Source organism: Macrobrachium nipponense, chromosome 40 (genome assembly GCF_015104395.2).
Source record: "Macrobrachium nipponense isolate FS-2020 chromosome 40, ASM1510439v2, whole genome shotgun sequence".
NCBI classification, from domain to species: Eukaryota; Metazoa; Arthropoda; class Malacostraca; order Decapoda; family Palaemonidae; genus Macrobrachium; species Macrobrachium nipponense.
In genome coordinates, this window is record NC_061101.1 from 32,808,731 (window position 1) to 32,822,993 (window position 14,263).

The 14,263-nt window shown below is 36.6% G+C and overlaps 1 protein-coding gene across 6 annotated transcripts in view; it reads right to left on the minus strand.

The window, feature by feature from the left end:
• LOC135212068 (uncharacterized) overlaps nt 1-14,263 on the minus strand; it is a 359,803-nt gene that overhangs the window by 71,010 nt on the left and 274,530 nt on the right. Inside the window, exon 1 of one of the 6 annotated variants that reach the window (XM_064245414.1) lies at nt 5,431-5,585. The exons of the other annotated variants lie outside the window; for them this stretch is intronic. The gene's annotated coding sequence lies outside the window, so the exon portion shown is untranslated. Of the gene's footprint in view, nt 1-5,430; nt 5,586-14,263 lie in introns of those variants that run through there. 6 annotated transcript variants of the gene reach the window in all.

The window sequence follows — 14,263 nt, forward strand, 5'->3', positions numbered from 1 at the left end:
TCCTATAACCCTAATACCTGCTTAAATCATTGAAAATCACTTGATATAAAAAATATTTATACAGCAAGATAGTATCGCTACTTGGAGATTTATCGAACTGGATAAGAGCTCCAGTGTGTGTGTGTGTGTGTGTGTGTGTGAGAGAGAGAGAGAGAGAGAGAGAGAGAGAGAGAGAGAGAGAGAGTCGCAAGCATGAGTCAGTTCACAACAATAAAACCAAACATATTCGACCTCAGAGGTAAAGCAAAAATTTAATTTTACTATTTGAAGCACATTGCTCAAGAGAGATCGAATGAAATATTTTGTCAGTAGATAATGACAAATGTCATTTATCCCCGTTCTGGAAATTTCCATCATCGCGGCTCAAGTCGCTTTCTCACTCGGCTCACAATGCTCATAAAACATTTGTTGTCCAGAAAGCGGTCTTTTCTATTTTTTTTTTTCTCGCTACTGAACATTTTGATGGATACGAGGTTCCGCTTAAATCTTTGAAAATGTATCTAGGAATCGACTTTCATCTGACGAATACTTCTCTTGAAATGAGACATGAGCACAAAATATGTCCTTTCTATTTTTTTTTCGATATATTTATTGACAACCCATTTAAACATCCGGATAAAAAGATTCGGTTTAAAATTGGCAATTTCGTCTTTGTTACACAATTATAGAGACGCGTTAATAATTGGATGGTTGCCATATACAACACGAATTTAAAGCATTTGGAAGTTTTTTTCTGTTTTAGAGACACTAAAAATGGTTCAATGTTAAGTCCCACTTCTTTCAAAACATTTGTTAACGTAATTATCAAATCAATATTGACTATATAGACGTCGATGACCATAGTTGTTTATGTTGCATAATACAAGAAAAAAATTAATCAGTTAAGGACACGAAAATCTTACCACAATAAATACCAAAGAAGATGAATGCTTTAAAGAATATTCGTGGATATTAAAAGGTAAATTTATCAACGTAATAAACACAACTATGAGGCCGTAAGTCAGTTCAACGTTGTTGACAATATAAGACTGCCATTCTGGGGAGTCATTCATTTAGTGACAAAGAGGAGGTGGGACGTCAACAGACACACGAAGAGGAACAATAATACCCAGTGATGCTGCTGATGCGGAAAATTGGATCAACCTCCAAAAGAGGGCACAGGACAGAAACGTCAGGTAGGTCAAGTCAGTGGAGACTGCCAGGTCAGCAGAATGTGGTGATCGTGCTATTACAAGATTACAAGGCGATGTGTGTACTCATTTTTGAAAGAACACCTTTATTTCATCTCGTCGAAATCAATCTCTCTCTACGTCTGTACACATGGATGAAATATAAAATGTTCATCTGACATAACCACTACCTTAGTCAATATTCTGAAGCAGATTTTGGAAACATATAATACACTCGAATCTTTACTAAGCTTGAAGCATTTTTCTAGGTGACTGAGATATAACCTCAAGATTTCAACGAGAGAGAGAGAGAGAAGAGAGAGAGAGAGAGAGAGAGAGAGAGAGAGAGAATGACCTCCAACCGGCGACACATGCAGCTGCTATCCAAGATCTCTTTTTATCAGATTTGCAATCTACATAACTGAATTTTCTTGCTGCATGCTATAATGGATCAGTCTGACTTTTTTTTTAGCCCCAAAGCAGGAGGAACTGCATTTGGCGGCAGCGATTAGCACAAAGACTTGAGAGAAAACGAAACGAGACGCTAGCCTAAATCCAATGCCCTACCGACCTACTTTGCTGGCAAATATTGGCACGAGGAAGTTGACCACAGTGTCAGACAGACTATCATGTCAAAAAAAAAAATATAAATAATAATTAAATAAATAAATAAAATATTAAACATAACAAAAAATATGCTATGAAAGCGTAAATAGTCAGAGGGACAATCTCAAAAAGAGAGTACCGTACAAATACCGACTGAAGAATTTTATATTACGCCAAAGCAAATGTTGCACCCATCAGCTGTTACAATTTCTGTATATGTAAATCATTCATACCTTTAGGTCACGTTTTCTTCTGAATGACATCTTTCTTTTGCAAGACATAAAAGATATAAAGGGAAACTCCACGTTGCAATCACTATGCAAACAATAAAAAATACTAACAAAGATCCTTCTCTCTCGTAAAGTTGTATTCGAAGGAGACAAAAATAACGTCTTACAAGAGCGTCAGTTCCGCCTAAATTAAAGAAACGGCGATTAAGGAAGAGAAAAGAGAGAGAGAGAGAGAGAGAGAGAGAGAGAGAGAGAGAGAGAGAGAGAGAGAGAGATTTCTCTGAGTAGTTTCCAACTTCAATCTAGTCTTTCATAAACGACAAAGGCGAAAAGGGCGACGATGAATACGGGGTACGGCTTTCATTAATACCTTTCTAAGAAAAACGAAATAGCTCCTCCTCTTTCATAAAGCCTGATACTATATATATTATTATGCACACATACACATATATTTATATATAATATATATATATATGTATATATATATATATATATAATATATATTATACATATTACATATATACGTGTGTGTTAGTATGTGCGTGCATGTGAAGTATATATGTATATATATATATATATATATATATATATATATATATATATATATATATATATATATATATATATATATGAATAATGGAAGGATGGAAGCAATTCATATAAGTACTTAAGAGTTAATAAACAGGATGACGGTGGGATGAAAGAAGACAGAAGGTCACAGAATAAGTGAAGGACAGAAGGGAGTGTTTACAGAAACCAGAGTTCAAATGTATGAAGGACACGGAATAGAAGTCCTGTTGTTTAAATAAAAATAAAAGGAAATTTGTTGAAGGTGTTGAGAAGAACTCTTTGTGTATCATATGTTAATGTGGTATAAGACGGACTGATAGAAGTGAGTAATTGTGGGCCTCGCAGAAGTCATTAAAGGGTAGCGTAAGTACAAGAAGGAAGTGTTCTTCGAGGTCTGGGTGAGGACGGGATGCTAGTGAAGACTATAATCCAAGAGGTTTTAAGAGAAAAGGTGGGAGAGGGATCAAGGTAAGGCTTGAGAGGTAAGATGGAGGAAGCAAATGCGAGGACCTGCCCAACATGCAAGTTAGTGGGTGCAAGACAGAAGTGAATGGCTGGGTGTGTGTGTGTGTGTGTGTGTGTGCAGGCAGCTCTGAAATGTACTCAAGACCCTTCTGGTAGGTGCGCGATGTGGCTAATTTTAAAGTATGAAGGTGGCACTGGTCACTGACTCTTCTCTTCTCTGGAGTCACCTATTGAGGATGTACTGTCCTGAATATTACAATGCAGTTCCACTGGTAATATCAGTTTAAAACAACTGTCGGCTCGGGAATGAATAGATACAGCAACACAGTTGCAGTTGTTGCTTAGCCTTTCAAGATTTTAGCTTTGAAGACTGGAAGAAATACTGGAGATACTGAGTGATATATATATATATATATATATATATATATATATATATATATATATATATATATATATATATATATTATATTGGAAAGGAGGGGTCTCAACATACAAGAAGCCAGAGTCGGCGCCAAATATAGAGGTGAACTGCGCAGTACGTGAAGGGGGTTTGGGGCTAAGCAGAAGAGCCCTCTGTAGGAAACACCTAAAGTTGTGGGAGTTTTCTGCACAGGGGGCTCATCCACGATTCGGCAATTTGAGAGTAAATGTCTCGGTGATCATTGCCATTTTTTCTTGAAAGGCACCCCATGTAACGGCAAATGACTAAATATTGAAAACATACAAAAACACTATATATGTGCATGTATTACACACAAACACACACTTACATATATGTGTGTGTGCGTGTATAGAAAAAATGAACCTGGCCCCAAAAACATCTGTTAAAAACCGGAAGGTGCTGATGTAAGCTAAAGCCCCATATATATCAGAGCTTTAGAATACTTTCTGTCACGGACACATTTTCAGAGCTTCTTATTACAAGGTTTAGCAGCAATAGGGGAAAGTTTACATCTGCGAAATACGATTCGAATACTAACTTAAGGGGATGCTCATTATACAGGAAACTTTGCCATGTGAAATTTACATATAACTTTGCTAAATGAAATTTAAAAGCCCGTTGTAAATGTAAATCACGGTGAAGTCATACATTAGATTTACAATATATTAGAACAATAATGTATAATAATAGATGGGAAAACGATTTTCGCGAACTTCTGAACTAGTTGAGGTTTTCCGAAATGAAACGTGTGAAGCTCTATAGCATACGAGTGTTTGTGCACTTTCCTGAGAAACTGTTTCCAAAAGGCAAAAGTTGACAGGGCTTCGTCAAAAAGGATCCTTGCACCAAGGAAGCAACTCGTGTAATCACCAGGTTTCTGGGATCAGGTAAGTTCAAATAACGTAGGAATTGGTTTTTTGTTAAAATATTGTACCGCTGAATGATAGTTACTTAAAACTGAAAAGTTAACCAATTCTGGACAGTATATTTCATTAGTCAGGAAAGCTGAAGTGCAGGAAGTTTAATGAAGTGTACAAAGTTTAAGAGTTTCTGAAATAAATCATATAATACAAGCCAAGTCATCTTAACTCTTCAATTTATTCTGTTCACATAATTTTCATAAATTAGGAATGCAGTTAAAATTTCATTTTTAACAAAATCAAACGTAGGAACAGGCAAAAATGGATGTCAACAGCAATTCGTAATTCCGTTTCTCCGTAGTTTACAGGGAACAAGAACACACCAATAAAGTATCGCGGCAATTTCATTAAAAATGGCAATGTTCAAAAAGATGCAAATACCCCTATTGTTTACCAATAAACTTTCCACCTTTGACTATTGTCTCGTCACAAAGGAGGGTGACGTCAAGGAAAAAATATCACCTATAAACGTACCTCCAGCATTCACAATGCAATGAGAGAGAGAGAGAGAGAGAGAGAGAGAGGAGAGAGAGAGAGAGAGAGAGAGAGAATATAAATAAGAATTTATTCGATCGTCCTCGTAAATAATCGACTGGCATGCAAATGAGTATTCTCACTCGATGATATAAAGTAATGATGAAGGAAACCCAAAAATACATATTCGTACCGAAATTTCTTTATAACGAGGTCTTGTCTAAGATCAGAATGCAGCCAACTAAATTTGGAAATGTTAGGCTTTTAAACACACTAAATGGCACACTGAAAAGAAACAAAAGACAATGTCGAAATCAACCTCAAAATGACTGTTGCAGAACGGCTTAAAGCGGTTTGAACTGGAGAAGTTGAGTCATGACAAGAGACACCAACATCTTTGGCAACATAAAAAAAATATAAGTGATATTTGGCAAAACTTTCAAATATTTGTCGACATCATAATCACTCTGAGGCGTTCGGCTGAATAATCACAGTCAAGTTTTATGTTAAGTTCATTGAACATTGCAGTATTTGTTTCTTTGTTGAATACTCACAGATCAGACTTCTTCAAAGTTTTTAATGTACAGTTCTATGAAATCAGAACGGAATCTCTATTTGCATCGCAGAGGGAATGAATTGGTCTGGACGGATAGTAGCCAAGCTTGATAATGAGCTAAGCTGGGAAAGTGCACTGCCGTGACAAGAGAGAGAGAGAGAGAGAGAGAGAGAGAGAAGAGAGAGAGAGAGAGAGGTTGCTATTAATACAATGACACCTATCGGTGTGTGAGAGAGGGGGCGGGCAGGGCACATAGCTGAAATAGTCTTTGCCTTCCAAGGCGGTGAAGACGCAGGAAGGACACCGACTGTGAAGCCGCCTCGTTCCGGATTCAGCCGGATCGCGCGGGCGCATAAAAACACATGATTGCAAAACGGTGAGTGAGAGAGAGAGAGAGAGAGAGAGAGAGAGAGAGAGAGAGAGAGAGAGAGAGAGAGAGAGCTAGCAACGGGTCTTTGCAACACGCCTAACCTACCTACTTCCCTCTTTCTATTTCGGTCTGTCCTTGCGGGCATGGGCAGGAAAACTGGTTTGGTCTAGCAAAACCATGGGGGCTGAAGTCAAGCACTTGGGGGACAGAGGGTTCTAGAAAAGGTGCCCATAAATACACCAGATTTGAAGGGAGCCGACTCCACCGACGCTGTAATTTGCGCAGACTGAAAATCTGGTGCACTCAATTACAAGAATTCTTTCCATTTTGAAGATTTTGTATGTCATATGATAATTGTTATAGAAACAGTCTCCTCTATGGGTTCACGTTGTTTTAAACCAATAATAAAGAGAAAACTAGAGTAACTCTTACATCCTATAAAATATAAAACATTGATTTCCAAACAAGATTATATACATACATACATACATACATATATACATAGATACATGAATATATATATCTAATATATATATATATATATATATATATATATATATATAACATACCCGCAGGTGAAAAAAAAAGAAGAGACGGGGTACAGGTCCTGACCGGTTTCGAAATATATTTCCAAGACAATGGCTTGGAAATGAGTAGAAACCGGTTGTTAGGACCTATACCCCGTTTCTTATTTTTTACCCGTGAATATGTGTGATATATGAATCACGTACTAAAGTTATATATATATATAATATATTGATTATATATATATTATCTTATATATAATAAGAGAGAGAGAGAGATCTTCCATATAGTTTTTACCACAGTGTTACCAAGGTGGGCGAATATTTGTGATCAAATTTAAATCCGAAATATTGCAAAACCCCATCAGGGGAATTTTGCACACAAAATTCAAAAGGCTTCGAAAACAGAAGTAAGGCAGATAGAAAACCCGTAGGAACGCGTATAAGTAAGATTGAGCAACATCCACAGAGGTTTTATTCGGAGCCAAAAGTGATAGATCACTCGAACCTATTACCATGATTGATAAAACCAAAGTTGACCCAAAGGGAAGATAATGAAGCAAATATCGTCCGGAAGGCAAAAGGAAGACCTAAGAGGGAACAAGAGCCACGCCTGACGTCCTCGGCTCTCGGGAGTTATCCTGTTGAGTCGGATGTCTGATGACAGGATGCCGTTGAGGACAGAGGGGAATCTCGACACAAGATCCCTGGGGTTCACTTAATTTGGTCCAAGGATCAGGTGGTGTAAGGTGATCTCTTCGACAGCAGTCTTAGCACAAGCACTTGAAAAAAGGGACAGGAGGGTGGGTGGGTGGGTGGGTGGGGGGGGGGGGGGGGGGGGGAGACATTCTATTTCTGAAAGCTCTCCGATGATCACGGCATTGTCTGCTTTTACACCTCTACCACTCTCCTCACCAATAAATAAAAGCAACAATCAAAATAGAATAGCAACCGAACAAACAGTAAGCATACCAATACTATTCGATCATAATAATGAACACCAATGCAAATGACGACAATAAAAAAAATGAGCTGTGTAAATAAGCTAAAAATAAAATATTTGCATCGTTTCTTTGGCGATCTTCTCCCTTGTTTTCAATACCCACAGAAGGAAGCTGACACCATTTCTGATATATGTTACGAAAGTGTAAAAGCTACGTGGAAATTCCAAAAGAAAGAAGTTACATATCAATACTGGTTTGAAATATACTCATTGCAGGATAGATAGTACCCTACTTTTTGTTATTACTTAACGCTTAACTGGATAGCACATACTTGCTCATTGCAGGATAGACAGTACCCTACTTTTAGTTATTACATAATGCTTAACAAGAACTCTCCTTATTCCAGCGAACATTTACAGTGCAATTTGAAGCTATTACTTCAAAGAAGGAGAGAGAGAGAGACAGAGATTTTCTCTTGCAAATTAAGAAATGGAACTACACCAATAGAAAACTTAGCTATGCGCTAACAACACATATCTTTAATAGGCCTGAAAACATTTAAAATATAAAGTTGAAAGAATTTCTCTATTATTATTCGATGCAATGAGAAAGAAGAAATGGATAATGAGAGAGAATCTATAGCCTGATGCAATCGTAGCGAGGATTACGTCATCGAGGACCTCCCGTTTACAATATGATGGTATAAATATTCTGAGAGGGCAATGATCGCATAAGTTTGTTATTTCTCTCTCTCTCTCTCTCTCTCTCTCTCTCTCTCTCTCTCTCTCTCTCTCTCTCTCCGCCCGTGGCTGAAACCATCTACATATACCAAAATCAGTATCCACTGGGAAAAGGGATTCAAGCCATCCCACCTAGCCCAGGGTCAAACCCAGGACATCACACTACGAAAGCAAGCATGATATCAACACAACAACAATAATCTGGAAAGAAAGCCTTGTTTCGAAATGTGATATATTCCCAGAGAGAGAGAGAGAGAGAGAGAGAGAGAAGGCAGTGTCTGTGAACCTACTCTAACACACAAGCACCTTCCACTGTCACGAAATAATCAATCACCTGCCGTTCTGTCCCTCAGCGCACACACAGCGGGCACCAGTGTCGCCGAAGCTGTTGATCATTGTTATATCACACCAGCCATTCTCCATCAACTTCAACAAACGTTATCGCCTCGACACCCGTCCCAATTCATCTATCATCCCAGCCTCCTTGCACTCCAAGGCACGACCATCACCGAGTGAATTTACCGTAAGGATATATATATATATATATATATATATATATATATATATATATATATATATATATATATATATATATAAATAATAATAATAATAAAAGGAGCCGATAAACCCCCAAAAATGTAGAGTTGATGCTGTATTTCAGAGAACAACTATCTCTTGAGGCAGATGAGAGAGGGTTCTCTGAAATATAGCATATTAACTCTGTACATTTTTGCGTTTTTATGGGTTCCTTGTATTAGATGGAATTCTGCTTTAACAGAAAAGGCCCATAATAGGGTTTTAATTTGAAAAAAAAGTAAACAAATGCCAGGACTGATAGGAAAGAACAGCGTGGAATTAGACAAGGAACAGTTTTTGGATTCAAGTATCAGTTATGAAACAGTTATGCGATAAGTTTGAAAGTTAAAGGAGTCTTATGATAGAAGCGGTAAAGACGGTGTGAGGGTTGTTGAGAATATGTTTAGAAGGTAAGTTGCTGAAACTGATAAAGAGTTTTCAAGGCGAAACTAAAGCATGAAGTTGGTAGAGTGGCTGAAAAGTGAGTCTGAGACAGTTCGAAGAGTTAGATCAATTAGAAATAATTTTATTTGATTAATTAGTTTCTTAATGAATTATGTGGAAGTGGAATTTCAGACTACAGTACCTGGTACCATTTTAACACTATCTACCTTTAGATATTTATCATTGTAATATAGGATATTCATAATTTACATGTATATATATATATATATATATATATATATATATATTATTATATATATATATATATATATTATATATATAAATGAAAACTTTACTTCAGTTCCAACATTCTCTGAAAAGTTTGATCCCGACCCAATTGCTTTTCTATTAACGGAGATTTTTCTTACACAGACGAAGATCACAATGACTTGACAGAGAGTGCAATAAAGAAATTCTTACGACGCAAAACATCACGATTAGTTTTCTGCCCACGATTACAATTAAAATTAATACTCAATGAAAGTCTAGAGACTTCATACAAAACTGATTCATACCAATAATATCAACAAAAGCCTGAACGCTTAATAGTAGCAAAGACGATAAACTACAAACTTACAAAATCAGCGACAACCTCACAGACGATGTTCCTCAGTGAGGAATGAGAGGGAGGTGTACACTTCCTTCCATTGACAGATTTCTCACAAACAGGTGAAGGCAATTAGAACCGGAGCAAATACGCACATCAGACCGTTCAAAATATCACTATATAACTATATCAAGCAACATAAAAATGAAAAAAGAACCCTAACGGGATCCATTCTTTTCGGTGATAAATCGCTCGAATCGGATGCAACACAACGCTGGTAATGAAATGCGATTTTTCATGTCCGCCAACTGGGGAAAAAAAAGGAAAAAAAAAAAGGTAAGCTCTAGTGATTAATCAAATATGTCATTCCTAGTAACAACCTTGTTAATGGAACTATATAGGATGCCTGAAAACAGTTTATCAATTAAACATACACACACTCGCGCGCGCGCTGTGGCGGAGAGAGAGAGAGAGAGAGAGAGAGAGAGAGAGAGAGAGAGAGAGCTGTCTTAGTTCTCATTCTGGAAATATGATGTGGAAAATTTTAACATAAATAAATTCTTTTCTTCCCTTACCAGTACTACTATTGTAATATAATGATAATAATTCTAAGAGGAAGAAGAAGAACAAGAACAGACTCGCCGAGTATACAACTCCATCAAACATTCCCCCCAAAATGAGCAGATCATTTTTCACGGCCAGAAGCAAGTCAGCTGTTGGGATCCAAACCTAATTTTACTGGTTAAATATGGACAACTCAACTCCAGTCAGACTATCCGCTAGGTATAATGTTTAAATGAGGTTTCCGAAATCTACGGTTATGGAACGTAGAATTTCGGTTTCTAGAGTCATGACCATAGACTGCAAGAGGGCCTTACTCCCTAGAAATGACAGACCTTATCTACCCTTTAGTTGCTAATACCGACGCTCTCCGTCACTCATTTTGGAGACATTCTGCTATCAAAGATAAAAAGGCAAATCCAACCAAAAACTCTTGCGCCGAGGGGTTAACAAACTATTCAACATCTGAAATGATCAAGTTGCTTTATCAATGTAGTGAAGAGATTCGTCACATCTACTCAGGAAGCAGTACTTACTGTCCAACTTGTAAGCAATGGCTGTTTTAGGTCTACAAATCCATCGGCTAATATGTTTCATAGTTTACGACAGCTGGTATTGATTCATGAATCCACTAAAAATAACAAGGCATATTTTTCATACACTTTTTAACAAGTTGATTCCCTAAACCTTAAGTGGTCGCAAGAAAACCTAAGACAACTTGAGTCAATGGTACATTTTTTCTTCAACATCTAAGCCAATGCTTAACCTCACGAAGAGAAAACGTCCAAAACATCACTTGCTTCACATACCCACAGAAAGGTTTCATTACATTACATAATGCAATTATTCTATTCATTGTCTCTACAACTTTTTACACCATGAAATTATAATGACATTCTACGTCAATCTCTAAAGCCTACATCCATAAAGACGATTAATGAACCCTGGAATAAAACTATGACTACAAATAGAAGCTTGAACCTTGAACCCCAACAAGAAACCGCTTTCACAGAAGCACCAAAACGACAAGCCGTTAATAGGTCCCCTTCACAGAAAGAACCGTCACCTGTCGTCCTAAACGCCGCAATTAACCAAGAGGCAATCAGTACCTCCAAATGCCGAAATCCCACTCGGTGCATTCCGCTATCTATAATGAAGGCGCTCTGCAAATGACATTCCTCCGGGGATTCGCGAATTTCTCCCTTTTTTCTAATCTTGCTGATTGCTTGCCAGCATGTGATGAGCTCTCAAGCGGTTCATTAATGGCCTTTGGAAAATACTTTCTCTCCACGCTACTAACTAAGGAGATTCTAGCATCTTTTATGTATCAAAAATATTACCTTCTTTTTTAAAAGACGATGCAATTCGAAATCAAGCTGGAATAAGTATTCAAGTAAAAAAAATTCTGTGAAGATATTCTTCCGTTATTTCCACATACAAAAGAATTTACTGAATTAACAAGTGAAAATTGTTAAAAGAATAAGCATACACCAATAATTTTTTTTATTAACACAATGACCAGCCAGATTCACAGAACAAATAAGAAACACCATTAAAACAATCATTTACACTCTTAAAAAATCCAGAATAATATAACTGACTCTTTCTTGCAAGGGATCAAATACTTCCTTTTCGTGAATGCCGTTCACACAGAAAGTGAAGTCACACGAGTGTTTTGCGAATCGACAAAATTGGAAATCGATTGCATGATAAACGTCAGAAGTTGTCAATATCACATTGTCAGCCATCTTTAAAGCCTCAGAATGCAATATCAGGATTATTTTTGCAAATAAAACGTTCTTGCCGTTTGAGCTGCAAGGGATATCCAGTTTATCTAGTCAGGAAACTACATTATTACTACCATTTCCAATGTCAAGGTTCATATACTATCATCCTTCGGGCGACTGCTGATGCTACCGATAACGATAGCCTTCCAACCTCAGGGGCGTCACTGCATTAATTTCATCGCAAGGATTCGAATGCTAATAACAAAAGTTTAGAAGAAAATAAGAGGCAAGTCACTTCATATTCAAACCTTCACAAAACTCGTATGACTAAAACCACGGGGCGATCAATGAAGCAACCATCTTCGGATAGAGGATGACTTAAGCTGAACGAAATGATGTTTACAAACACATAAAAGGTCAGAACTTGTACACAAAATAAATAAACGAATGAACGCTATGTTTAAAATGTCAAAACGATTCTCTATTACATTCACTAGGCTTGACATATTCTCAAGCGGCTGCAAATTGGAATACAAATAAAATCAACTCCATACATGAATGAAGACATATTTGAAAAGGTGCAAATGGGATTGGAAACCCGATGCCATGATCAAGCCGAAGCTCGTGGGAAAAAAAAAAGGACTGAGAAGGAAGCAGGAAAGGGCCTTATCTCCGAGAGACGCCATGAGCCTGTCTTGAAGAAGGAAGGGTATATTGTCAAGAGACACAGAAGCAGAAAAGTTATTCAAAAGTATAGCGGATGAACGAGAGAAAATCACTGATTTTCACACTGCAAATTATAGGAACACTAGTGTCCTGATGCGTACTACGAATCCGTCTGCATGAGCTGAAAAGAATAGTTATACAAATAACATATAAAAAAGAACGTATCAGGCCATCATAAAACAGAAGATGAATAAAAGAACTTTTATTAATCCCAATTACCCAATCACTTCAAACAGCTAAATACTATTTAAAATATGTTCAGTTGCACAAACACCCCTCTCTCTCTCTATCTCTCTCTTTTTTTTTCTCTCTCTCTCTACATGCATATATATATACACAGACACAGACACAGACACACACAGACACACACAAAGACACACGACACACCACCACACACACACACCCACACATATATATATATATATATATATATATATATATATATATATATTATATATAACAAACTCCCTGAGCAAGATTCGAACCTATCCTTCCTCCTGAAGAAAAAGAAGAAGAGAGAGAGAGAGAGAGAGAGAGAGGAGAGAGAGAGAGAGAGAGAGAGAGAGAGAGAGAGAGAGAGAGCTAATTTAAATAAACTGACATTTTCTAAAAACGTTTGCTCCATGTTTTTGCATTCAGTCGCGAAAGCAAAGGAACGCCAGAGACTCCTTCAAAGACAAATGCAGACATTAGCACTGACAGCAACGAAGTAAGACTAGTTCGCAAAATAAATGACATCGTTTGTTTCAAAATGCTACGCAGAAACAGTCGAATCTATCAGTACGAACAACCTCTTAATATATATATATATATATATATCCTCTATATATAAATATATATTATATATATATATATATATATATGTATAAATGTATATTAAGGTATATCTATATATATCATATATATTATATAGTATATATATATAATATATATATACTATATATATATATTAAAGTGACGCCATAAAAATCTCAGTGAATTAGTTCCGTGTATAAAAACCGGTTTTAATGAATATATATATGGATATATATATAGATATATATATATATATATATATATATATATATATAATATATATATAATATATGGATATAGTGTATATATATGATATATATATATATATATATATATATTATATATATATAATAAAGTGACGCCTAAAAATAAAAAATCAATGAATTAATTCCGTGTATAAAAACTGGTTTAATGAATCTCCTACTTTCAATACGCACAAAAACAACACATTTCAAATTAAGCAACAGTTATACAAACATAGATATGCTCAACCTGTACAGAATGGAGGAAATATTTTCAGATTGATGCGAACAAAGATAAAGCATTTCTATAACACACCTAGATATAGACATCATAAAAGGATTGCGAAATTTATAAATAAAATTAAAATATACCGGTTGCCAAAAGAGAGAGAGAGAGAGAGAGAGAGAGAGACCGAGAGAGAGAGAGAGAGAGAGAGATAAGAAAGGAGATCCGGCCACGTAATCGACCCTTGTCAGTTGTATCGAGAAACAGATCAAAGGCGTCGGAATAGGAGAGGAGGGTCGCTGACAAAGATGATGCATCCTCAGGAAAGCCCCAAAGACAGACGGACCAAGTAAAAAACAAGATCGGCCGACCATAAAGAAAACAATCTTGATCTTTTCAATTTCACGAC